Genomic DNA, 27,152 nt, shown 5'->3' with positions numbered 1-27,152 from the left:
TAGAAGTCAACTCTTAAGATAGCAAAGCAATTAAGAAATACATAGAATTGATGTGTTGCCTGTAGCTTCATTCTCCTTACCAACAACATAATCCTGCTGAGAAGATGGGGCAGTCAACTAACCACATATTCACATGATTTTGGAGCTAACCGGATCTCCTTAGCGCAACACCAAGCCACAAAGGCTTGTATTTCAGACCCAGCTCTGACACTCAGCCTCCCTAAAATTTCATTTATTCTCTTTAGATTTAAGGTACTTGAATCCAAAACTATGTCCTTTTTTAATGCTGTGTTACTTTTTTTAACCTCACAATATTCCATCTCTTTCTAATACTAACTTTATAACTTCAGAAGTTTACCTTATGCTTAGAATGACTCGGGGAAAAAGTTACTGGGGAAATTGTAGATATGGAAATCAGCTTGGCAATGTACAAAAAAAAAAAAAACATACAGAGAAAAGGCCATTTCACCCTGTAGGCTGGGAAGCCATACTTCAAACTCAGGGCACTACAATTCAGAGGGAGTCCAGACAGTTCCATGGAGCACTGTGAATGCCATAAGACCCAGAGGCAGGCCAAGGGAGCGCGTGAGGAAGAATGTGGAGTCCCTGCAGACAGAGGAGGAATGGAATGCCAGCTCCACGCATGAAACGAGCAATATGGGAGCTTAAGACTCAGTCCCTGCATCTTGAGTGGAGGGTCACAATTCCTGTGACACGGGGCGCTGGGCAACAGAGAAGTGAGGCCACTGGCTTCAGTGACATCACCGCTTAGAAACCGGCGGAGGGAAGAAATTCAACTACTACCAAGGCTTTTCTTTTTTGGTTTTTCGAGGTAGGGTCTCACTCTGTTCTAGCTTAAGCTGATCTGAAATTCACTATGGAGTCTCAGGGTGGCCTCGAACTCATGGTGCTTCTCCTACCTCTGCCTTCCAAGTACTGGGATTAAAGGCGTGCCACCACACCCGGCAAGACTTGTATTTTCTTACTGCATCTTAAGTAAGTCAAACTTAGGAGAAAGTTTGTGGGGTCTAACACTCTGTCACATTACACTTTCTTCAACAAGCTGCATGCTCAGGTTTGGTCAAATTGCAACTCCCTTCAGGGAGACTTCCTCAGCCAACAGCTCAGCAGCTGTCCTCCCTCAGCATGAGATACTCAAGTAAAAACGACAGAAATTAAGTTGAAACATGGGGAATCAATAGAAAGGAACATTCTAAATAAGATTGTTTTGCTTTTTCAAGGCAGGTCTCACTCTAGTCCAAAATGACCTAGAACTCGCTCTATATCCCCAGGCTGACCTCAAACTCACAGCAATCCTCCTCCCTCAGCTGGGATTGAAGGCATGAGCCACATGCCCAGCATAAACTGCTTTTGTGTCATACTCTAGATATTTACAGTGGTTCTGATACTGGGTACAGTGATGTAGCCTGCCGTGAGTTTGAGGCCACCTTGAGACTACATCATGAATTCCAGGTCAGCCTGGCAAAACCCTACCTCAAAAAAAAAAAAAAAAAAAAAAAAAAAGAAAGAAAAAGAAAAGGAAAGGTCTAAAATCCTAATGCAATAAATCTTTTATTAGTCTCCCACAGTAAAATAATTACTACACCTCTTTTCTTTTGAGGGATATGGAAAAAAAGGCCTAACAAACACAACTCTGCACTATATAAAATATTAATTGAATAATTGATCCTGAAATAACTTTCACATAGAAACATCTTCTCCTGCTCCCCTATGAAACTTCTCCTACAAGTACCAAGTTAAAATGCATTTTAAAGTTCAAAAGAAAAACTTTTACCTTTGCCATCACTTCCTTGAAAATACCAGTTGATATCAAATTACGGAGCAAATGTGTTTTGGAAATATGAGTTCAAGTATCTCATATCAAATCTTATTTTCCAATTAACTTTCATTATAACTTCAGAAATGTCTCATGAAGATGTCTTAATGGTTAAGACACTTGCCTGCAAAGCCAAAGGACCCAGGTTCAATTCCCCAGGACCCACATAAAACCAGATGCACAAGGTGGCACATGTGTCTGGAATTCGTTTTTAGGGGCTAGAAGGCCCTGGTGCACCAATTTTCTCTATCTGCCTCTGCCTCTCTCAAATAAATAAATAAGAAATGTCTCTTGGTGAAAAAATTATTCTGATATTACACATAAAAACCCCAATAAAGCCAAGCACTGTGGTCCACATTGCCAGCCAGTAATTTTGGTCTCATGTTCAAAGTAGCCTGAGCAAAACGCAAGAATTCATTTAAAAATAAATAAATGAAAAGGCCGGACGTGGTGGTGGTTGGTGCACCTCTCTTCAATGGCAGCACTGAGGAGGCAGAGCTAGGAGAAGCACTGAGTTCCAGGTCAGCCTGGGCTGGAATAAGACCCGATCTCGGGGGCAGGGAGGAATCTCAACCTACACTTCAAAGTTCACTGGAAAATACACTTAATTTTCCATTATACACTTGGAAAAATGTCAAGTGGACAGACTTTTCACATAACCTTAGAACACTTACTTAAATGCACAAATAGATTTCAGCACATCCAAAATTTAAGGCTCATTTCACTGATATTTTATGGCCCATGGGGCATAAACAGCCATATTTTCTATGTCACTGCTGTCCCAAGTTATAGTAATCCAAATAGGTTGAAAATAAGAAAAGTAAATAAATCTTAGCTCAAGAAAAGATACATTTTGCACTGCACAGAATATGGCTATCTGGAGGAATGACCAAATACCTAAGTTCTGTTATCAGGGTAGCCAGTGCAAACTCGAGACGGGGTTCCGCCCCAGCATGGCTCTTCGTGGGTAGAACGGAACGAGAACACCCTCCTACGGACGCTGCAGCCGTTCTGAAGCGCAGAGCAGATGGTGGCGTTAAGTCACATCTCAACACAGCTCAGAAACCAAGCGGCCTGGTGAACAGACCTGACGGCTTCAGGACAAAGACATCTCAGCGCCACGCCTCCACTTGGAAACGTAGCAAAGATGCAGGCAAGCCCTCTAAAGAACTTAAATTTTCATTCATTTGTCGGAAGTGTGGGCAAAGTGGGGTCTTTGTAAGGACAAAGGGCACAAGAAGCGAATTCGAGCGCAGTAATCAGGACCTGGGTATGCCTGGCGCTGTCAGTCATACAGCTGCTTCCGAGAGAGAAACCTTCTCCCCAGGTGTGAGTACATTGAATAAAACAAAATACACAGCTGGAGAGATGGGTCAGTGCTTAAGGCACTTGCCTGAAAAGCCTAAGGACCCGTGTTCAATCCCCTAGCACCCACGTAAAGCCAGATGCACAAGGTGACGCATTATGTCTGGAGTTCGTTCCTTCAATGAGCAGAGGTCCTGGCATACCCATTCTCTATCTGCCTCTCTCCCCTCAAATAAGTAAATAAATATTTTTAATTAAATCAATACATAAAACAAAACACAAGTTTCACTTGTCACACCCAGTTGCATAGGGGTCCATGAGGCCGGAGCCAGGGTTAGGACATGGAGCCGTGGCTCGGAGGCACAACTGCAGAGCCTGGCGTGCTCAGTGACAACGGCGTGAGCAGGTTGACAAGAGAAAAGCAGCTGAGGGAAAAGGCTACATTGTGTATTGCACAGGGGCAGCTTCCTAGAGGAACGGCCAGAACACGTGGGAACGAGCCTGGGCGGAGGCGCCGCTCCTGCACCGTCGTCGTCCCCCCCTTTCAGCCCGTGCTCGCGCCCTCAGAGCCCTCTACGTGCATGGCAGACGGATAAATTTAAACGGATTCTACACGAAATCATGATATGCGTCTTTCTGAGTCTGGGTTATTTTGCTTAACATGATGATGTTCTGTTCTATTTTCCTACAAATGACATAATTCCATTCTTTTTTACAAGTGAATATAATTTCATTGTGCATGTATACCACATTTCCACATTTCCTTTATCCGCAAATTGGCGGATGGGCATCTAGGCTGCTTGCATATCTCAACTATTATACTTAGCACGGCAATAAATATGGATATGCTAGTAGCTCTGGGGTACACTGACTTAATTCTTTTGGGGTAAAGCTAGATCATACAGCAGTTCGAATCTTATCTTTGTTTTTTTTTTTTAATCAGCCATCAAACTGATCTCATAATGGCTATGCCAGATCATAGCCTCACCAGCCGCATACACTTGTAGCCGTTCAGTTTCTTCAGAATAGCTATTCTGGCCAGGTCGACATGGAATCTCAATTCAGTTGTGATTGCTAATGGCTAATGTGAACACATTTTCAAATGTCTACTGGCCACTGACAACTCTTCTTTCATAAACTGTCTATTTTCCCATTCATTCGTTAGGAAATTTGCCTTTTGTGCAGGTTTTGATTGTTGGTAGTGGTGGTATTTGGTGTGCTCGTGTTTAAAAACAGGTCGTGTGTCTTTAAAAGCTTTGGCTACTTTGTATTCCTATGTGAATTTCAGGACTGTGTCTTCTCTTTTTCTAGCTCAATGGGATCTTGAAGGGGATTGCACTGAAATGGCAGACCACCTTCAGTAACACAGCCATTTTACAACATTAATTATGCCAACTAATGGGCATGGAAGGTCTTTCATATTTAACTTTGTGTTTTTTATTTATTTATTTATTTATTTATTTATTTATTTATTTATTTATTTGAGAGAGAAGTTAGAGAGAGTGAGAAGAGAGATAATGAGAATGGGCGCACCAGGGCCTCCAGCCGCTGCAAATGAACTCCCGATGCGTGTGCCCCTTGTGCATCTATCTGGCTTACATGGGTCCTGGGGAATAGAACCTCAGGCTTTGCAGGCAGGCGCATTAACAGCTAAGCCATCTCTCCAGCTCCATAGGAGGTCTTTCTATGCTCAGATTCTTCAATGTCTTTCTTCAGTATTTTAAGCTTTTAACTGTAAACACTGTTTACCTCTTTGGTTAGGTTTTACTTGTTTTTTTGGGGGGGGGAGTTTCAAGGTAGGGTTTCACTCTAGCTCAGGCTGAATTGGAATTCCCTATGTAGTCTCAGAGTGGCCTCAAATTCATGGTAATCCTCCTACCTTTGCCTCCCAAGTGCTGGGATTAAAGGCATGAGCCACCATGCCCAGCTTTCTTGGGTATTTTTTTAATGCTACTGTGAATGGGATGTTTTCCTGATTTCTTTTTTTTTAAATAGGCAGAGAGAGAACACCACTTTATGTATCTGGCTTTATGTGGGTACTGGTGAATTGAACTTGGGTCCTTTGGCTTAACTGCTAAGCCATCACTCCAGCCCCTGACTTCTTTTTTTGTTGTTGTTGTTTTTGGTTTTTCGAGGTAAGGTTTCACTCTAGCCCAGGCTGACCTGGAATTCACTATGGAGTCTCAGGATGGCCTCGAACTCACGGCGGCGATCCTCCTACCTATGCCTCCTGAGTGCTGGGATTAAAGGCGTGTGCCACCACGCTGGCACCTCATTTCTTTATCAACAAATTTGTTATTGATATAGTAAAAAACTACTGACTTTTGTATGTTGATTTCGTATCCTATTACACTGCTGAAGATGGCTATAAGAACACTTTCCAGAAGAAGTTTCTGGTGGAGTCTTAAGAGCTTTTAAGTATAGCATGTTATGATCTGCAAACAGGGATAGATTGACTTCTTGCTTTCCTATTGCAACTCTTTTATTTCTTTCTCTTATCTTATGCAAGCGCCAGAACTCTTACTCATCTGCATCACATATTACATAAGATAAAAACAATATATGGAACTCAGAATGACCAAATAGACATAACACAGAGAAATTATTTGCTTTACCAAAAGTTGATTCTCTACAAAATAATATTGTATTCATTTATGCAGTTCCCCTATTTACACTCCACATATCACTGAGTATTCAATATAGTGACTTAGGAACAACGAAACTTCAATCTGGAAAACTATTAGCCATTGTTTAAAGGTCACTTAGAAATATAAAATCATGTCAATAAAAACATGTTTCATTTTGAAAAGCAGAGCCAGAACTTTTTAAAAAACATTAACTCAATCTCTAGATATGGCAGTGCACAACTTTAATCCCAGCACTGGAGAAGCAGAGGCAGGAGGACCGCTGCTACTTCAAGGCCACCCTGAAAATACCTAGTTAATTCCAGGTTTGCGCCTGGGCTAGAGTGAGACACTACCTCTAAAAACCAAAACCAAAATTACTTAATGAAGAAAAGTATACATACCATCCTAATCCTTAAGATCTGTACATTATGCTCAAAGCCCATCTCCTGAATTCAAAATATATGACATATACAATCAATTTAAGAAAATCACAAAGAACACAAGTGATTCATGACTGTAGTTCTGTCTGTAGTGAATTCACCACTGCATGCACAGGGCTAGTTCCTCACAGTCATAACTCTGCTCTTAACATGAGATCCCATCCATCAAGACCTCCCATATTATAGAAAACGTATAAAAATTATTTATACAGAGAAAATTATTAACATAAACACTCACTTGTCGGGCATTTTGGTGCACACCTTTAATCCCAGCACTTATGAGGCAGAGACAGGCAAACCTCCATGACTTTGAGGCCAACCTGAGACTACATAGTGAACTGTAGGTCAGCCTGGGCTAGAGCAAGACCCTATTCAAAAAAATATATCAAAAAACGCTGTTAAAACAAATCTGAACATGTGCTCTTGGTTTCAAGCTTTTATGGCACCACAGGAAATGGTAATGTGTATATATATATATATATATATATATATATATATATATATATAATGTATTTAATATAGAATGCATGTAAGAGCTGCAAATAAGCTCATCATTACCACGAGGACTGGCAAATAAGATCCCAATGACCGTCTTCCCATGACTCCAAGCATCCTCAAGGCAGACAATGCAGGAGGGATGAGTTATGAATCTCCATGCTTCTGGTCCTCTTTACTACTCTGATATAAACAGTTCAGTCACTGTCCATGTTGTGACCTTATCAAAAAATCTTCCCAGGGCTGCAGAGATGGCTTAGTAGTTAAGGTGCTTGCCTGTGAAGCCTAAGACCCAGGTTCAATTCCCCAGTACCCAGGTAAAGCCAGGTGCACAAGGTGGCACGTGTCTGATGTTTGTTTGCAGTGGCTAAGGGCCCTGGTATGCCCATTCTCTCCCTCCCTCTCTGTCTCTAAAAATGAAATTTTTAAAAATTCCAATAAATAAAAAATAAAAATATAAAATATATACTTAAAAGCAATGTTCCCAGATCAGCCTCTTTATGGTTTTGCTTTCTTTTTTTAAGTTTTTTGTTTTTATTTTTATTTATTTATTTGAGAGTAACAGACAGAGAAAGAGACAGATAGCAAGCATGAGAGAGAATGGGCGTGCCAGGGCCTTCAGTCACTGCAAATGAACTCCAGGCGCATGCGCCCCCTTGTGCATCTGGCTAACGTGGGTCCTGGGAAATTGAGTCTCGAACTGGAGTCCTCAGGGCTTCACAGGAAAGCGCTTAACCATTAAGCCATCTCTTCAGCCCAATGGCTTTGCTTTATAACATATGTTTGTTTTAAAAGCACCCAGTGTGGACAACTTGAACACAAAACACTATACTTTAGACACAAGAGTTTTCATCTACATTGAGCTGAGTTCCACAAGTGATCAGCCAAAACAGGACCACAAATAACTGTGTGAAAACACATTCATTTTGAGATATGAGAAACAGAATGGTGCTGACTAGGAGGTCAGGCCATATTCACTGACCATAAATGAAAAGAAGTCTCCAAATCCCAGTCTCCTAACTGAGAAACACAACCTAAGTGTAGGCTAAAGACACCCTGGAAAACCTGAACACAACTTGCCGAAAGAACCACAGCTTACCTATAACCCTCATGGACCAAAAGACACATTTTTGCTTCTGTAGAATATCATGTCAATACTTGTATTAAAGTATTATTAGCATATGGCTAAGTAGTACAATTTGTCTAAGCAAAACATTAGCCACCACACTATGTATGTATGTCTATGCATATGTGTGTGCATGTCCCGTACACTCGTGCGTGCATACATACATACTGGCATGTGTTTGAACCCCTAAACGTTAAGTTCAAAGTTACTATTAAGTACGCTTTTAACACTACACAGCAGATGTGGGGTCCTCTTGGAGACATATAATCAAGCACCTCCTGTCAGCTCAGTCATGTATCATTACAGATTCTGACACCAGTTAATATCAATAAGCAGAAAAGAAATCCAAAAAACTTCACTGAAGTACAGCTTGCAATTAAAGCTTTACCAAAACAGTCAAATAAATCAATCAATAGTATGTGCCAATATTTAAATAAAATGATTAAGGTCAAAAGTTAATTTTTTTTTTCTTTACAAATTGGTTTGTTGCTGTAAGAGGGTCTCACTGTGTATTTTACCTGGCCAGGAACTCACTCAGTAGACTGGGCTTGCCTGGAACCCACCTCAACCATCCTGCCTCTGTCGCCCAGGTAGTGAGATGAAAGACATGTGCCAGCATGCCCAGACATAAGCCTGATCTTCCAAAAATCACCCTAGTTCTTTAACTAAATTGGTTCTACAATCTTCATGGCAACTGGGACGAGGACAAAGCCACATCCAGGAGCTCACCCTGCACCTCCACGTCTGGGTCCTGTAAGAAAACCGGCCAGCTTCCCACTGCTCCTTAATTCAGTGGCACTTAGCACAGTCAGCACAGATAAACTTACAGGAGTGACATTCACTGGCTTTTCCAGACAGCAAAATATGTTTGTTTTGAGAACAAGCTTACTCCATATTCATTTTTACACCCTCACGCATTAACACACTGGGCAATCGATCCATTAAGTGGAGAATTAAACTGGTAAGTTTTTGCCACTTGAGTCTCACTAGCACTTAACCAAATTTCTTAATTTGGAAAATGTTGTCTGAACATGTCTCAATATAACAGGGAGGAAAAAAAGGTGTCAGATGCCATAAGATTAACCTAATTCACATTATCCCAAACTATTTCAGCGCACTGTGACGAGCGCTCACCTGAGTCTAGGAATGAAGCCGCAGAAATGGAAAGTCGGCACCTTTGGGGCAGTAATATTTGGCTAAAACAGAGCAAAAAAAAAGTACTATTCTAATAAGATAACCATCCCCAAATCTACTTTATTAAAATACTGTATTTATGTTTTATGGAACAGGGGGGTTCAAGCCATTTTAGGAAAGAATAAAAAGATAGAATGTGGGCTGCTGCTATGGCTCAGCGGTTAAGGCACTTGCGCATAAAGCCTAGCTCCGCACGGAAAGCCGGTGCACAGTGGCACACGTGTCTGCAGTTTGCTTCAGTAGCTGCAGGTCCCGGTGTGCCCATTCTCCCTCTTCTTCCTCTCTCTCTTTCTCTGTGTCCCCCGGCCCCTTCCTAGGTGTGGTGGCACATACCTTTAATCCTAACACTGGGGAGGCTAAAATAGAAAGATCACTCTGGGTTCTAGTCCAGCCTGAGACTAATTCCAGATTGGCCTAGGATACAGCAAGACCCTACCTCAGAAAACACACACACACACACACACACACACACACACACCCACACCTGGAAAAATGGAGAGTGGAGGTGTGAAGGGGAAAGTGGGGGAGGAGAGGGAATTATCATGGTTTATTGTCTGTAAGTATAGAAGTCGTCAATAATTTTTTTTTTTTTTAAAAAGAAGAGTTACTAAAGAAATTCAAGGGATGTAAGTTTGTTTGTTGAGACAGGCTTCTTAACTTAGGACACAATTGCTGTGTTAAAATGGGGATATCTAACGAAAAGTGCATACATTCTTTGTTTCATTCAAAAGATTTATGGCCATGTTTGTGTTCCCCAACTGTTAGATATAATAGTGAAAAGAAAGTTACCTGCACCCTCGCTCACAGGCGTAACCAGAACAGAACTATATCTTGTCACCTGGGTAACTCAATTCATATTGGAAACCCAACAGGGCACTAATGTTTCGGTGGTCTCTTGGTTAAGAACCGTTCACTGTGCTCTGTTACACACACACACACACACACACACACACACACACACACACACAGACACGATAAACTCTTTTTAATCCTTATGTCTGAATTAGGCTATGACTACTGAATTTGAAGATTAAAAAGAATCTATCTGATTTCTAGGTGGGAGTGCTGATGCCCTCCTTCAATCCCAGCACGTGGGAAGCTGAGGTAGGAGGACTGATGCCAGCCTGGGGCTACAAAGTGGTTTCCAGAGCAGCAGTACTACCTTGAGACCCTGCCTTGAAAACAAAACAAACAAATAATAAAAAAAGAGAAAGGGGCTGGAGAGATGGCTTAGCGGTTAATCGCTCGCCTGTGAAGCCTAAGGACCCCGGTTCGAGGCTCGGTTCCCCAGGTCCCACGTTAGCCAGATGCACAAGGGGGCGCACGCGTCTGGAGTTCGTTTGCAGAGGCTGGAGGCCCTGGCACGCCCATTCTCTCTCTCTCCCTCTATCTGTCTTTCTCTCTGTCTCTGTCACTCTCAAATAAATAAATAAAATATTTAAAAAAAAAAAAAAGAGAAAGAATGAATCTAATTCAGATAAATAGGAATTTTAGTAAGAAAAAGCACCAGGTTACTTTACATTTTCTAAATCAAATATGCTTTCTATACAAATGCATATGTTATTAAATCCATTCTACTTATCACAACAGAAAAAAATTCTGGAGGTAAAACAAATATGAAGTACACTATCTTAACTTACTTTGAAAATGGATGAATTAAGACTTTTAACAGACCCTGTATCTAATTCATGTTTGATCAGCAGATACTCTGATGTGAAGGCCATGAGTTGAAATATAGTTATTAATTTTTCCACTAATATTGAATTTCCTGTCAAAGTAAATGTCAGAAACTATTTCATAGCACTATGCATATTTTATTGTCAAATTCCTCTAGTAAAATATATTCACTGATTAAGCACTGAAAATTACCAGAGAACATTACAAAATATTCAGCTCTCAAACCGACTCCTCACGACAGTGGTCTCTGCTGAGCCCCGAGGGCCTAGCGATGGCTCCGACGCCACGGACCAACGCGAAAGCTGACTGACTTGCACTGTTTGGGTTGGTTTAGCTTTTGTCAGTGGCCTCTCAGAAGAGAATTTACATTAGGCACATGTCGGAGACTTTCTCACCTAACTCCGAAAACATGAAGAAGTTTCTCATCAGAGCGCGTGTGTGGTGTTAGGACAGTGTCCCATACAACCCGGGCTGGCCTGAAACCTGCTATGCAGCCAAGGAGTACCTTGAACTTCTGATCCTCCTGCATCCGCCCTCAAGTGCCAGGATCACAGGGTGTGCCGGGGCCCTCATGGGGTGCTCGGAAAAGAACCTAGGGCTCTTCCAATGCTGAGCAAGCACTCAACCCCGTGAACCACATCCCCAGACTCCCTCAGTTTCCCTTTGGGGAGAAAGGAAAATCCACGGAATTCTTGCCTGAGTTTCCCCAAACCTTCTGGCTTCTAGGTATGTGGCCCCAATGGCAGGTAAATACAAAGTCCCAGGAGATGAGGGCACTGCCCACTGGCCGCCTAAACATGGCAAGATCATTTATTAGCTGTGTGGCCTCAGATGAGTTATTTAACTCAAGACTATTTCCTCATCATTAAAAAGTAATATTTCTCATGTGAAAGTTGTAAAAAATTACAAGTACCAAAGAAGGCTCCCTTCTAATATAAAATACAACTTAGGATCGATCTAAAAAAAAAACACGTCCAGTTTTCCTTTAATATAATTCAAACTGTGTAATCATTCTATCACCATAAGAAATAAAATGAGTGGGTTCAGAGTTTAGGTCAATCTATTTTATCAAAACAACAGGTGTCTTTTATGTCACATAGCCCTGCTAAAGACTTCTCAGTAGTCCCTTCCTAACTAACACTTATATGTAAAAAAGTTTACAAGTCTCAAACTCATTTATCAACAATCTTGTTTATGACTAGTGTTAAATACAAAAAGAACTCAAAGACTATAAATCTTTAAAATCAAATAAAAGTTCATTTAAAAAATTTTACAGGCAGTATCACAGATGAACTGGTTATTACATAGAATAGGCTGGCAAAGAGAGAGTGAGAGAATACAAGAGGAAGTGGCAGAAAGGAAGGTCAGGAAGGCGACCTAAGGGAAGAAAAGGAAGACAAACGAGGAAGGCAGGCAAAAAATTTAAATTTCTGCAACTAAAAGGATAAAGTTTGACCACTGGAAGTTGACATATTTTCTTTCTCATTTTGTCACTGCACTCTTTTGGCAATCAGTGAGAGCAAGTTTTGAGAAGCACCCCAAAAACACAAGCTAGGCAGGACAGTGCAGGCAAGTCATCCTGACACTCAGGATGACTGTGAACTCAAGGCCAGCACGGGATAAATAAATGGCAAGATCCTGTAAGAGAAAGGCTGAAAACCTCAGCATTTTTTTTAATATAATTAAATAGTCACTACTAATAAAACTCCCTCTGAATTCCTCAACCTGTAGCTGTCCTGCCAGGCCTACAGTCATAGAAATAAGTAATAAAAATTGTATCAACCAACAACTCTTTAGCATTAACAGTTTCACGGTACGTCAAATGAAGACTGACTTAGTCTCACCACAATGATGAAGATTCAGCTGTTACTGCATTTCCAGTGCCTCACAGACCAAACTTTTCATTTGCTTTTATAGGAAACTTTGCATTGGCTCTATAATACAATGAATGAAACAGTCAATTTCTTAACATTTACTAATTACTAAAAGCAGTGGGGGAGGGAGAGATGGCCCAGCTGTTAAAGCTTGCAAACCTAGTGGCCCATGTTCAGTTCCCCACTACCCACACAAAGCCAAATGCACCAAATATAGTGGCAAGAGGCCCTGATGTGTTCTTTCATTCTCTCGGTCTCTCAGTCTCTCTAGGGGCTGGAGAGATGGCTTAGCAGTTAAGGCACTTGCCTGCAAATCCTCAGAACATAGGTTTGATTCCTCAGGACCCACATGAGCCAGATGCGCAAGGTGGCACAGGCATCTGGAGTTTGCGGTGGCTGGAGGCCCTGGCATGAGCATATACTCCCTGCCCTCCTCTCTTACATAAATAAATAAAAATATTTTTTAAAATGGAACCTAGGACCTCTATAAAGCAATAAAATGCAAAAACATTCTTATCTGAGAACAATATGCAGAACACTAGCTTTATTTTGTCAATAGACGGGAAGGTACATAAGTAACATTAATTAGAGAAACACAACCTTTCCATGATGCCTCTAACAGCAAACAGTAAATCCTAATGAAAATAGCCTGGATTTTGTTCAACCTTGTAAAAGAAAGCTTACAGAGGTATGAGTTTGCTCCATAAAGTAAAGTGAAAAGACTCACCACTTCAAAACGGAATGTCTGAGGACTGGTGGAGGGCGCCCTAGCCAGGCTGTGTGTGTTATGTTTGCACATTCAGGGCCCTCTGATGCTGCCCAGCTCGGGGCTGCAAACACCCCAAGGACAGCATCTAGCTTTCCTGGCCCTATGTTCCCTCATGCCTGGCACCCTCGTATTTGGTACCACAAGGTTTCAACAGATATTGCCAGTGGAATTAGCCTAATCAGCTTGCAGTGAAGCAGAGGTGAGAGGTGTTCACATAGATGACCAGCAATCAAAACCAGTCACAGGCGCTGCTGGCAAAGATAATCTTAAAACTTATAAAGTGCCAATGTTGCTTAATTTTATTCACATAAATTAAATGATTGTTGAGACCACTTAAAAATGAATTTCTAAGTTAGAGACTGTATGTACTTAACTAAGACACTATTTTTGTGAACCTTGATTTCTAACTTCTGTTCTATTTTGGCATTTTAATGGCTTTCCTAGATTTTGGTTTTCACACTGAAATTTCAAGTTACCTTGAGATTTTATATATATATATATATATATATATATATAGAGAGAGAGAGAGAGAGAGAGAGAGAGAGAGAGATTAGATTAGATTAGATTCATTTTCTCCTTAGCTTGCCCATCTTTTTTCTTTTAACCTAAGCACTTGTTTTATGTAACACAGCTTATGAAGCACTAAAAGTTTATCTTGGCAGAGGGCAAATTATTAGTCATGACGAATGCCACACGTAATTGGTTAGGAAAAAATACCATAGTTTATAAATAATTTTACACGCATGTGTGAGTACATTCACGATTCTCGTGACATCATTCTTACTTGTTCTCAGATCTCCCTTCTTGACAGGCAAAGGAGAGGCTCTGGCACACTGTGAAGTCCCTATACAAAACCCACAGCACCTGAAATATGAACTACATCTACCAATGCCATGTGCCTTAAGGAAAGGAAGCTTGAGCACCGATGACCAATAGCAGCTACTGTGTTTAAAAGCTATCTCGTGAAGAGTTAGTCCTATGCATTATGTTTGTTTTTTGTTTTTTGCTTTTTGTTTTTCATCTGTTATACTTCTGACAGGGCTGGGAATCTAGCCAAGGGCCTTGCCCATGCTAGACAAGCATGCTGACGCAGACGCACACCTCCAGACCCAGGCTCCACCTTTGTAAAGAAGTGGAAAGGCATTTCCCCAAACCTGAAGGAACACTGTGCCATGTCTTGGTTTGTCTTGTCTTTTTCCAGGCTATTCCTGTTATTTCCTTCCCTAATTAATTACCTGTCCAGTAATTCATGTCAGGTTTATAATACACCAGTGTCTTGTAATGCCAAAGTTAAGAGTCACTTGAAAAGGAGTTTAAAAGTTTAGTACTAAGAAATTTCAAACAGTTGAGATTAGGACGACATAAGATGTAACTAGAAAAGAGACAGTACGTATTGAATGTGACTACAGATCAATGCTATTATTATATGCGTATCTTGTGTGGTTCTCACCCAGTGGTGGACATTATCATGTCCACTTTGCACAGGGACGTTTAAGAGCCCCGAGGTGACGCGCTCCCAGACCTCGCCCGCGAGCAGTGGAGGGAGCAAGGGCGGAACCGCGCGTCTCTGCCCCTCGTCCTCCGCGCACCAACAGGACGTCCGTCTAGAGGGTGATGAGGGCTCTGCTGGCATTGTGATCACGTGACGAAAGCACGGCACGGACTGCGGAGGACACCTCAGGAGTCAGTCACCTCTCAGAGGGTGACGCCTGTGCCACCTTCAGCCCTTAGTCTCTTAGTTTCTCAGAGGGTGTCAAAGGTCCTGCCACCTACTTCATAATCACCTGCTACATTATCCAGCATCTAGATTTCTGCTCTGCACCCCAGAAACCCTGCCTCAGAATATGTGGGGATGGTGTCTACGGACCTCCATTTTCAGCACACACTCGAGGTTGGTGAGTTTCAAACTGTAAGTCATGGAATCAATTTAGTGACTGATAATCAGTACTTTTGTTTAAAATATAGCTTGGATGAGAATTCAATTTATAAAGATTAGAAAGGAATAGAATATATCACAGGAAAGTACATATTGTCTCAGGACACTTATTTCAATTCACTTATGTCCTGTTGGGTTTTAAGAAGGTGTATCTCACAGATCTCTAATATATTTGAGAAACGCAACTGTTTTAAAACCATTTTCATCATTTCTCCTTTTAAATAAGTTACTGGTCTTCTATTTATCCCTCATACAAAAACTATACCCTTTCCTCCTTCCTTTCAGGATCTCAGATATTCCAGTCCAAAGGTTTCTGGTTTTGTTTTTATTTGTTGTTGTTGTTGGTGGTGGTGGTGGTGGTGGGTGGGTGGGTGTGGGTGTGTGTGTGTGTTGGTCTCACTGTAGCCCAAGCTGACCCAGAACTCACACTGTGGTCCCAGGTTGGCCTCAGCTCACAGTGATCCTCTTACCTCTGCCTCCCTAGCACTGGGACTAAAGGCATATGCCACCGTATCTATTGAGCTTGTTTTGTTCCCAGAACTTTTCTGAGAATCATACTTAACTGATTTAGTTATTTAACCAACATTGAACCATATTTTAAAATTTTTAAAGAATTCATAAAATCTAACTCATTCTCAATAGTCATCTTTTATCCAACCTCCTATGTGAAGAACTCACTCACATAATTTAACTTTGTATTCTGGTAGGTATGTTAATGCTTCATGGAATTTAATCCTTTAAGTCTTTCAATTCCCTCATTTTTTCTTCTTCTACTTATATATTTAGATAGAGTGCTTTGCTGGTTTCCCTTCATTAGCATTCTCTTTTGCAGCAGACACTTGTTTCAATTCTTACCATATCTTTGTGTTTGAGAAGAAAAGCATGAAAACAATTCCCATCACTATATGAGGACTTTCTGGGTATATCACTACATTTTTAAAATGATGTGCAGTATGTTGGCATTTCAAAAAACTATAATTGCCTTCCAAACGATAATATGATCACCTATGAATGTAGAGTGAAACTACTCAAAACTTTCCTCAGGTATGACTTAAAATACAGAAATCTCTGTAATTCGACACAGTATGGAATGACTGCCCTTGAGGTAGTACACACCTACTGATGGAACTATGGCCACCAAATTTTTAAGCTGGAAGAACCACCAGTCAATCTTAACCCTAGTCTTTGCTACCTTTGGACAGTGGTTCTCAACGCGCAGCCTCAGGAGAACCTGCGTCTAATTTACCTGCGACACCCAGTGAAAAACTCAGTAAAACTGTAATGGTTTTGGTGAAGTTTGTTTGTTGATGTTGCACAGTAAGACTGAAGCACCTGCCTAACACTGTAAGAGGTTACAGTCAGACTACTTTAAAAACTACCCTTGGCTAACTCCACAATGCACCACCCATTTTCAATAACAAGGAGGGTCTAATGGGAGGGGGTAGATCACAGATGAGCCTAAATAATGGTACCAAACTGCCTGTATTTACTGAAAAGAAAACTAATAAATTAAATTAAAAAAAAAACTACCCTTGGGGCTGGGTGTGGTGGTACACACCTTTAATCCCAGCACACAGGAGGTAGGAGGACTGCTGTGAGTTCAAGGTTAGCCTGAGACTACATAGTGAATTACAGAGATACCAGTCACACCTACTTTAAAAACTACCCTTGGGGCTGGGTGTGGTGGTACACACCTTTAATCCCAGCACACAGGAGGTAGGAGGACTGCTGTGAGTTCAAGGTTAGCCTGAGACTACATAGTGAATTACAGAGATACCAGTCACACCTACTTTAAAAACTACCACACCTTTAACCCCAGCACTCAGCACTCGGGAGGAAGGAGGGCTGCTGTGAGTTCAAGGCTAGCCTGAAACTATATAGTGAATTCCAGGTCAGCCTAGGCTAGAGAGAGACCCTACCTTAAAAAAAAAAAACAACCTACCCTTGATTTAAAAATAAGGTAAATGTCAAACTACAAATTCAAGAAAAGTATCTTTTTCCTAAGTTAAGCACTTGTTGAACCTTAAATCTGAAATTAAATTCCACATTGATGATGGTTTCAAAATTAACTGCTTCAATTAATTTGAATATCACAACTGTAAATATTGTATTTTATGAGACACTAATAATAACTCAGGGATTTCCTTTATTACAACAAAAACAGACACATCATCTATAATGACACTATTTTCTAAAAGTTTTTATAAAGTAGATTAGAACTGTGAGACCTCCATTAACTCAATTAAGAATTTCTAATACAGAAATGATATTTCTGCCAAGATCCACTGAAACATACAGCCCTTGCCTCTTATGTAATAAGGGAGTATATACTTCATGCTCAGTGATGACTAGTAATTGGAAGCTATTTACAATCTCACTGAAAGATATGGCGATATTACTTTACAGTTGAACTGCACACCATCTCCAGACCTGCTGTTCCTTCTACTGTAAAAGCAAAGCTCACTTCAATGTGAAGTTTGTAAACATTCAGAGACAAGGATCAAGATGGATTTGTATTCTCAAAATTGCAAATCGTTCAAGATACCTATAGTGAAAGGATTCTTAAAAGCACCCGGTACTCCAAGATGTAACATCACGAGACCACACCAACAAAGAGGGGCCACCTTCTTAATAGCTAGCATGACACAAGATGGGCCACCTTCTTTTTATTTTAATTTGTTGTTGTTTATTTTTATTTATTTATTTGAGAGTGACGCAGAGAGAGAGAGAATGGGTGCACCAGGGCCTCCAGCTACTGCAAACGAACTCCAGACCCGTGTGCCCGCTTGTTCACCTGACTAACATGGGTCCTGGAGAATCGAGCCTCGAACCAGGGTCCTTAGGCTTCACAGGCAAGTGCTTAAGCGCTAAGCCATCTCTCCAGCCCATGGGCCACCTTCTTAATATTTAGCATGACACAAGATGGGCCACCTTTGTAATATCTAACATGACACATGAAATACAAATTAAAGCTTCTGTTTCAGAATTTGATAAAGGTATGCAGAATAATGAGACAGAAGTGCAGAAACTGTTGACAATGTATCAGCAAAAAACTTTTAAGTTCTTACTTTGATAAGTAAGCCTCACATCCAATAAACACATTTTGGATGCAAATAACCAATAAATTCATTGGCAAGGTGACTTTTAGAGATCCCATTCTAATTTCTACACTATCAAAACCATTTCACTGACTTCAAAGGCTGGTCTTGAAAACACTGTTTTAATGAAGCAGTCATTTGATATCTCAAGAGAAGGAAGAGCTCATCAGATGGCTTCTATTCTGGTACTCATCCTCATCTTAATTTCTGAATTGGTCAAATTTATTTCCACGGGGAAGAAAACATTAAATGTTCCCCACAGTGAACAAAATAATGTTATCCAGCATGTGTAAATATGGGGTCCTTTAGCAAACAGAAACGTATTTCGATTACTATAATCATATGTTCATAAATGGAAAACTTTTTTCCAAACAAGTTTAAAACATCAACTATAGTGCACTGCACATATCTTAGCATGCACTAAATTCACTGGATAACTGCATTCAGAACACTGCAATCAGTCTGTTCTACATGTGACAGTATGAGATTTCCAAAGGAAGAAATTACCCATTATAAAGAGTAATGTAATGTTTACATGCCACAGAAAATGTTGAAGACAGAACTTTAGACTACCTACACTCCCCAGTAACATCCAAATACATTTTGCAACTTGACAGACACAACCACAAAGACCTGATCAATCCTCCACTCCGCTTCATATTAACACATCTTATTAATATATACAATATGTCACCTAGCAAATCAGGAAGCAAAAAATAAGATGAAAGCTTCAAATTTTCTTTAACCAAAAACTGTATTGAGTCCATTTTCATTCACAAAACAATCTCCAAATTCATTATGATACTAGTATCACAAAGCACCAAAGCAGGTTTAAAAAACTTGGTACAACTAATGATTTGAGACAGCCAACAGCTCAGGATACCTGGAGCGTCCTTCCCAATGGAAGGGCAAACTTGCCAGCTGCCCTTTCTAGCATCAGGTCACTGTGTTGCTCTCAAATGCTCTGAAAGCCATGTCTTCACTACAATGTTCTCTCTCACAAACTTTCCAGACACTTACTGTCCCACACACACTGCAGAACTGTCCTATGGAGAGGTGTATATCTGAAAATGGTCCCTAACAGTAAATCTCAAAGCAGCTATTTATTTTATATGCAGACTAGTAAAATGCTCCTGATTTTGCCAGTCACTCAAATTTTTAAGGAAACTGTGTTCAATTTTGAATTAAGCTCGTGTACCGGACACTCGATTTACTATATTCTTTCCCAGCTGAAAAGTACCTTACAAACACCATTACTGAGAGGAAGAACCTGGGAGAAGGCAAGCACGGTCACTGTTTTTAGAGGGGCCTTCAGAATACTTCCTTGGGTTTTTTTTTTTTTAATTATTATAGCGTGATACTTTGTATGGACACGTCACGCGTTGGTACCATCATTTCTCTCCTCCCTGACCCAATCCCAGTGAAGGCCCTCCTCAGTGCATTCACCAGGGGGTGGTGGGTTATGTGTTGCGACATTAACACTCAGTTGCAGTCATATGCTGTTAGCAATATAGAAATGTTGCTAACAAATTTATTAGGCCTTCAACTCTGTGTAAATTGTCACGATTTATTTAAATAATGATTTGAAAATGACACCTACAGAACTACAGACAAACATTTAAACAATCTTGAAATAATAACTCACAGCTGTAATTCTGAAGACAAATCGATGGTGGCTTTTGCTATTAACAACTCAGTGAGACAGGCTTTCTGGGGTTACTAAACACCCAATCGAGCATCTTTCCATGTGAACAAAAGTGATCCTTATGTCCAAACTTGCAGCCACGCAACAGCGCTGTACGAAGAGAAGAGTGCGTACTTACCCGGGAAGGAAAATGGGCTGCAGGCAGGAAGGACAGTGAACTGCAACGCCTTTGTCATATGACAGTGACCTGTAAGTATCAAATAAAGGCACATCATCAGCGTGGCAAGCCTTACTGGAGGAGTTCTCTGAGGGGTGACACTAAAACCCTGGAGTCCGGCTCCACACCAGCCCCAAGCCTTCCCCAAACCCCCCCCCCCCCCGCCCCCAGGACTGAAGGGGCAGAGAGGGAAAGGAGCTCCACATATTGCAAAGGCAGAGGATGGGGGGTGGTCGGCGCAGCTGGTATTTGGAGGGTCTCTGCAACACCCTGCCTTCCTACTTCCCTTGTGCACGAGGCAGAAAGTTGATCGGTTCTGCGAGCAGCAGAGCCCACATGGGGAACATTCATCCACTTTCACAAGTGATGGCCACCCCCAGGACGAGCACAGCACGGGCCAGCCGAGCGTCAGATGGACAGGCAGCGCGGCCGGGCCGGCGGGAGGGGCCCTGGCCACCAGGTATCCCAGGCCCCAGGGCGGCCCCAGCGTCCCCGCAGCCCGGCCAGGTTCGCAGCTCCCAGGCTGGAGCCGGGAGCCGAGCCGGGCGGGAAGAAAAGCACCGAAGCCCGAGCCGCGGCGGCCAGCGGGTCGGGGTGAAGCCCGGAGACCAGCGGGGCGCCGGGAGCGAGGGAGGGGACCCCCCAAGGCGGGCGCGGGGCCCGCACCGTCAAGTTTGCATCTCGGTACAAAATGTCGATCTTCGGAGGCTGGCGAGACCGAGAGGCAGGAGGGAGGAGAGAGAAAGGCAATAGAGTCCATCTTGCTTCGGGGGAAGGAGGGGAAGGGAAAAAGAAAAAGAAAGAAGTGCGAATCTCACACTCGGGGCGTTAAAGTCGGCTCCAGCACCTCTCCGGGCACCGCGCAGGGGCGGCGGCGAGCGGGGCGTCCCCGTGCCCGCCGGAGCTGGCGGCGGCCGGGGCGGGGTGGGGGGACGACGTCTCCCTCTCCTCTTCCTCCTCCGCCCGCTCCTCCTCCTCCTCGTCCTCGTCCTCCGCCTCCCCCCGCGGCCCGGCGAGGATCCCGCCGCCGCCGCCGCCGCCGCCTCCGCTGCCCCCGGGGAGGCGCCGCCGCCGCCCGGGCCCCGCGCGGCCGTTCCCGGCTCGGGGCGCGCGGCGCGGCGTGGGGCGGCGTGGGGCGCGGGCGCCGGGGCTCCTGGCGGGCACGTCCACGCCGGGGACAGCGCCGGGCCGCCTCGCGGAGTCGCGCGAGCCGAGGCGGCGCAGGGGGGACGGGGACGCGCGTGGGGACCCCACGCCGCGAGTGGACCACCCCGAGGGGATGGCAGAACGCGCTTCGCGGCCCCCCTCACCGCCGACACCCCAACACACACACACACACACACACACACACACACACACACATACACTCAGTCTCCGTACGGGGAAAAGTCCCTCCCCACCCCACCCCCGCGTGTCCAGCGGCCCCGGTGGACACGAGACCCGGACGTGTCATGCCCAGGGCGGGCAATGGTTTCAGAGCCCCAGGCCAGCGGCGCCGCGCGCCCCGTCCCCGTCCCCATCCCCCACGCCTCCAGCCCGCGGCCCCCCAACCCCCCAACCCCCACCCCGAGAAACTTTTCAACAACGTCCACCTGGGCCCCTCCGGGCTCACACCCGGGGAATGTGCACGCGTGCCCTCACGCGCGGGGCGCAGAGGGCAGGGCACGCTTGATTTTCCCCTTCCTACAAAAAGGAAAGCAAAAAATAGCTTCTCTGTCTCTTCCCACCACCACCACCCCCCACCTCTGTCGTACGTGTTGTGTCTTAGCCTTTTTTTTTTTTTTTGCATCGTTTCGTTTTACCTTCCTCATTTAGCAGAAACGATCGCGGGTATTTTCACACGAACGTGTTCCAGATTCCTGGATCTAGGGGTCCTTGTGCATTTACAGGACTCTGGATTAGGGGGGTGGGGGGGGCTCATCTCAGTTAAGTTTCATACAATACCGAGTAATCATCATAATAATATAAATAAATAAATAAAACATTTCAGAGGGTGGAAGTGAGCGAGGAGACGAGGTGGAGGAGGAAAAAGAAAGCTCGAGTCTGGATTTCTGTTCAATTGACTCGCGACCCGGATCGCAGCAAATAAAACTGTGCAGCACGCGTGTGTGGCTTCACGGGGCTTCGGGGAGCTCTTTCTAAGAGGCTTCGACCCCGTCCCCGGAGAAAGGACCTGCAAGTTTTCTGTCACCGCGACCATGCAATGCCGTAACTTACCTTCAGAAAAGGAGACTTCCAGCAGCCCAGGCCTTCCTCCTCCTCCTCCTCCTCCGGCTCCTCCCCCCCACCACCGCCCCCAGCCTCGCTCTCTCCACCTTAAACTTATTGACACAACATAATCCCACGTTCAAGCAAAATCCTGACACAGCCTCCCCCTCCCCTTCCCTCCCCTCCCCTCCCCTCCCCTCTCCCTCTCTCCCCTCATATCTCTCTCTCCTCTCCTCTCTCTCTCTCTCTCTCTCCTCTCTCTCCCTCTCTCTCCTCTCTCTCTCTCTCCTCTCTCTCCCTCTCTCTCTCTCTCTCCGCCTCCCCCCGTGCTTCCTCCAGGCTACTCTGGCACCCAGGCAGCACTTTATCCAGTCTCCGCGCTCGCTCTCTCGCTCGCTCTGGGCTCGGGGTTCGGGGCTCCGGGTGGGGGAGCACAGGCAGCGCCGATCCCCGGGACGAGAGAGGGGTGGAGGGAACCGGAACCCCGGAATCCCAACTCTCCCAGCTGAACGAGCAACTGGACTGCCGCTGTGTCCACCACCACCAACCCCCTCCCCGCCCGGCCCGGTCACCAACGCACACGAAAACGTTGCCCGGATCCACGGAGGGGCAGCCTTCCCCGGCCCCTGCCCTCCTCCCCCCTCCGAGCCCCGAGCCCCGAGCCCCAGGCCCCACCTCCCCGGCCGCCCGAGCCCCGCGGCGGCCCGCCTGCCTTGCACGGTACTTTCGCCCCGGTGAAGTTTTCCTTTGGGGGTGGCGGTGGGAGGAGGTGGTCTTCCCTCCCCCACCCCCCAGCCCGGGGCGTCCACCCGGGCCGGCCTCCGGGGCGCGTGAGCCAAGGGCTCCGTGCTGGCTTGGCTCCGGCAGCTCGGCGGCTCCCCCCCCCCAATCGGCGCCCCGGGGCTCCCGGTGCCCCCCGCGGGTCGAGGTGCTCGTGCCCGTGCCTTTGCAAACGCAGCCTGGCACCGGCTGGCCTACTGCTCCTCCCCGGCCCGGCCCCCAGCCTTTCCCCGCTCGCCCGGGCACTGCCTCGGCGCCCCCTTCGCCGCCGCCGCCGCCGCCGCCAACCCCCCAAACCCCGCGGCCGCCGCGCCGACCTCTCGGCCACGCCACCGCCCCCGCGCACCCCACCCCAAAGTTTTGCGTGGAGGAGCGGGGAGGCTGGGAAAGTGCGCCCCGCGAGCGAGCGGCGCGCGGGCTGCCCCGATGCTCTGCAAGTCCGGCAGCCCCGCCGGCCGGCCGCCGCCGGGACCCGGGGCTGCAAGCCCGGCCCGGGAGCGAGCGAGGGAGGCGGCGGGGAAACAGAAAGTGCGGCGGGCGGGCGGGCGGGCGGGCGGCGGGAGCGCCCGGGGGACGCCGGGCAGGGCCGGGCAGCGCTGGCTCGGGGACGGATGGCGGGGCGCCTACCTCGCGGGCTCGCCCTCGGCGGCCACTCCGGGGCTCCTCGATGGGAAAGTGCCCGGGAGGGAAGGAGGGAAGGAAGGAGGGAGAGCGAGCGGGCGAGCGGGCGAGGGAGGGAGGAGGAGGAGGAGGGAGCTCGCGGAGCCGCTCTGCCTCCGCCGCTCCTCGCCGCGCCGCCGACAGTACCATGCAAAGCCCGGAGACGAGACCGAAAACACTCGTTTTTTATATAAGGCAGCCTGCCATTGGCCCGCGCGCTTGACGGACGGGCCGCGCAGCCAAACAGCGCGCCCGTTACACCCAAACACACACGCGCACACATACACACATTTCGCACAGAGAGAGGGAGAGAGAGAGAGAGGGAGAGAGAGAGAGAGCGAGAGAGAAGGAGAGAGAGAGAGAGACACACACACACACAAAGATCATCACGTTCTCGATTTTCGGATGTTCGGGACCTGTAGACTGAAGGCACAGACAGACAGACAGGCCCAGCAGAGTAAGGGGGGTGTGGGGGGACAGAAAAAGGAGGAAGCCATGTCTACACTAAACTTGCCAGGCTAGAAACTGGTCAGTCCTTTTGACTTGGGAGGGTTAGGGGTAATAAACTGCAACTCCACTGGATATGAAAGTGAAGGATTTTTTGGGGGGGACGGGGGGGGGTCGCTGCCTTCTGATACTCCATGAAAAACAGGAGCGGAGCCTACATTGTGTTAGGATTTGACAGTCTGACCTGCTAACAAGTGGCCAAGAAAGGCTTGGATCCCTTTGATGGAATTGGGTTAGCCATCACATAGGCCAAATGTAGTGCAAGATAAGTTTATTAGGACTACAACGCGCTGAGGTTGGGAATGCCTTTTTTGCAGGTAAATGCAGGGGGAAGGAAACTCAAAATTACACACGGAAAGATACACATTTTTTTTTATTAAAATGGCCAAATGCCTACTTTTAGCTACTCAAAAGAGGGCTTTCACCTGTGTGGACATGCAAAATGTGCATGTAGGTAGAATGAGTCATGGAAGTTTGGTTACTGACCCTTCACCTTAGAAATGGATCTTTTGATTCAATATATTCACGATTTATTTTTATAGTATATATGCATCTAATATGGCTTTTACTTTCCATATTTCCCATCCTATTTGACTAGGGTGTTTTAGATGACTTCTGGAAAGATGAACCTGAGAGCAAGTCTTAATTATTTTTTTTTCTATGATGCATCTTTAGCACATTACATTTAACAGTCTGATATGAAGAAGTCAAAAGATTGCACGGAAAAGGCCAAAGGTGGAATTTTAGGAGAACAAAATGTCAACTCAACTTTTTGATGAGTTGAGCAATCTTGAGCAAGTTTGTTAGTGTCTTTAATTCTCAGATCTGATTTTAGTATTTTTTTTGAGATTGAAATTAGTGTTACCCTGATTTTCTTTCTTATTTATTCATCATCAACTATGCACAAAAGCATTATCCTGAGACTTAGATGTTTGCCATGTATTCCTCTGGCAAGAGACTATGAACTATTCTTAAATACAAACATTTTGAAAATAAAACAGTATTATTTGATATCCTAGATGCATAGCTTTAAATGTTAAGGGAAAGCTGAATAAGAGAATTTATTTCATGTTCCCTTTTATTCTCTTGATTTGATCGTAAAGTTTTTCCTCCCATAGCCATAAAATGATCAGATGAGTACATGTTTGTATTTGTGTAAGAGTAGAAAAGAGAAGACAGATGCAGAAAAAATAAACTGAAATTAGCAATGTAGTATTTTGTTTATTTTCAGAAGAAAATAATTTTAAAGGGAAAACTTCTCTAAAATTGTCATTTTTAAAAAGTGAAAACATTAAAGGTTATATTAATGTGCTTCTGTATTCAGCTGGCAGAAGGAACAAAGTGTTCTTTATTCACACTACACTGCTCTGAGGTCGATGCTAAACATTATTATCTCTATTTTACCCCTAAGAGAAATGAGGCAGGGACAAATTAAGGTAAGCACAGGACGCCAATGAAGAAGGAACTTAAACCCAGAATTTTTAATGCCCAACATACATTGTAGCTCAATGATCCTTCTTTCCAAATAACACACTTCAGAGATAAGAGGCAGAGGGAAAGAAAACTTTCTTAGGATTTCATTGTCCTTTATTTGGAAGAAAAATATCAACAGAGTTGCTATATTTAATTGCTGGGTGAAATATTATGAATTGCTTGCTAGCATACATAATATGTAAAATAAAAATATAAAAAGCTAGCCCATTCCTCACTATTATTTCCAACTCCATCATAGAAAGCATACCCTAATCTTCTGATAGTCACACAGCCATATTAGTTGAATTACATTTGTCTTAGGAATATTATATAATGTAGTGGCCAAACTTACATTACACATTGCTCTCAGTAAAATGAGCATGTGACCTCAAAATTTGTATATTGATATATAAATTTAACTGTACCACAGCAGCCAGGTGTGGTGGCACATGACTTTTAATCCCAACACTCAAGAGACAGAGGTAGGAGGATTGCCATGAGTTCCAGGCCAGCCTAAGACTGCATAGTCTGTTCCAGATCAGCCTGTACTAGAGTGAGATCCTACCTCGCAAAAAAAAAAAAAGTACCATAGCTTACATATATTATTATTATAAAACATTTAGTCACCAAAACAAAATGTAACAAATTTGGTTTGTTACATAACAAAAGGCACGGGATAAGTAAGTAAAAAGTAAAATTGGAGTTTTAATTATTTCCATAGTCTATTTAAATGTAGACACACCCATGACGAGGTTTTAACATATACCCCAAAGTTTTGCATTCTAGTTTAAAGACCACTGACAGGGCTGGAGAGATGGCTTAGTAGTTAAAGAGCCTGCCTGTGAAGCCAAAGGACCCAGGTTCAATTCCCCAGAACCCACATAAGCTAGATGCACAAGGTGGTGCATACATCTGGAGTTCGTTTGCAGTGGCTAGAGGCCCTGGTCCCATTCTCTCTCTCTCTCCCTCCCTCTCTCTCTCTCTCTCCTTAATTCTCTCTCATTCTCTGCTCTTTCTGTCTCTCAAATTAAAAAAATATTTTTCTTAAAAAAACAACTAACTAAATAAATGACCCCGGACAGTACAGGGGTTAACTGACAAGGACCAATGCACAAGAGCACAAGGCAGTGTGCATTAAAGTAATGCCTTATGGGCTGGAGAGACAGCTTAGCAGTTATGTGCTTGCCTGTGAATCCTAAGGACCCCGGGTCAAGGCTTGATTCCCCAGAACCCACATTAGCCAGATGCACAAGGGGGCACATGCATCTGGAGTTCGTTTGCAGT

The 27,152-nt window shown here is 44.4% G+C and overlaps 1 protein-coding gene across 4 annotated transcripts in view; it reads right to left on the bottom strand.

Moving 5' to 3' along the window:
* The window catches only part of Bbx (BBX high mobility group box domain containing), a 277,763-nt gene extending 253,760 nt beyond the window's left edge, over positions 1 to 24,003 (bottom strand). For 3 of the 4 annotated variants that reach the window (XM_045146691.1, XM_045146690.1, XM_045146692.1), the window contains exons 1-2: positions 23,856 to 24,002; positions 20,202 to 20,270 (exon numbers count right to left, since the gene is read on the bottom strand). The gene's annotated coding sequence lies outside the window, so the exon portion shown is untranslated. Of the gene's footprint in view, positions 1 to 20,201; positions 20,271 to 23,855 lie in introns of all 4 variants that reach the window. The other variant, XM_045146693.1, reaches the window with a different exon arrangement.
* Between the last annotated feature and the right edge of the window lie 3,149 nt (positions 24,004 to 27,152).

Source organism: Jaculus jaculus, chromosome 4 (genome assembly GCF_020740685.1).
Source record: "Jaculus jaculus isolate mJacJac1 chromosome 4, mJacJac1.mat.Y.cur, whole genome shotgun sequence".
NCBI lineage: Eukaryota > Metazoa > Chordata > Mammalia > Rodentia > Dipodidae > Jaculus > Jaculus jaculus.
The sequence above is the reverse complement of the archived record's forward strand: the minus strand, read 5'-3'. Positions and strand labels throughout refer to the sequence as shown.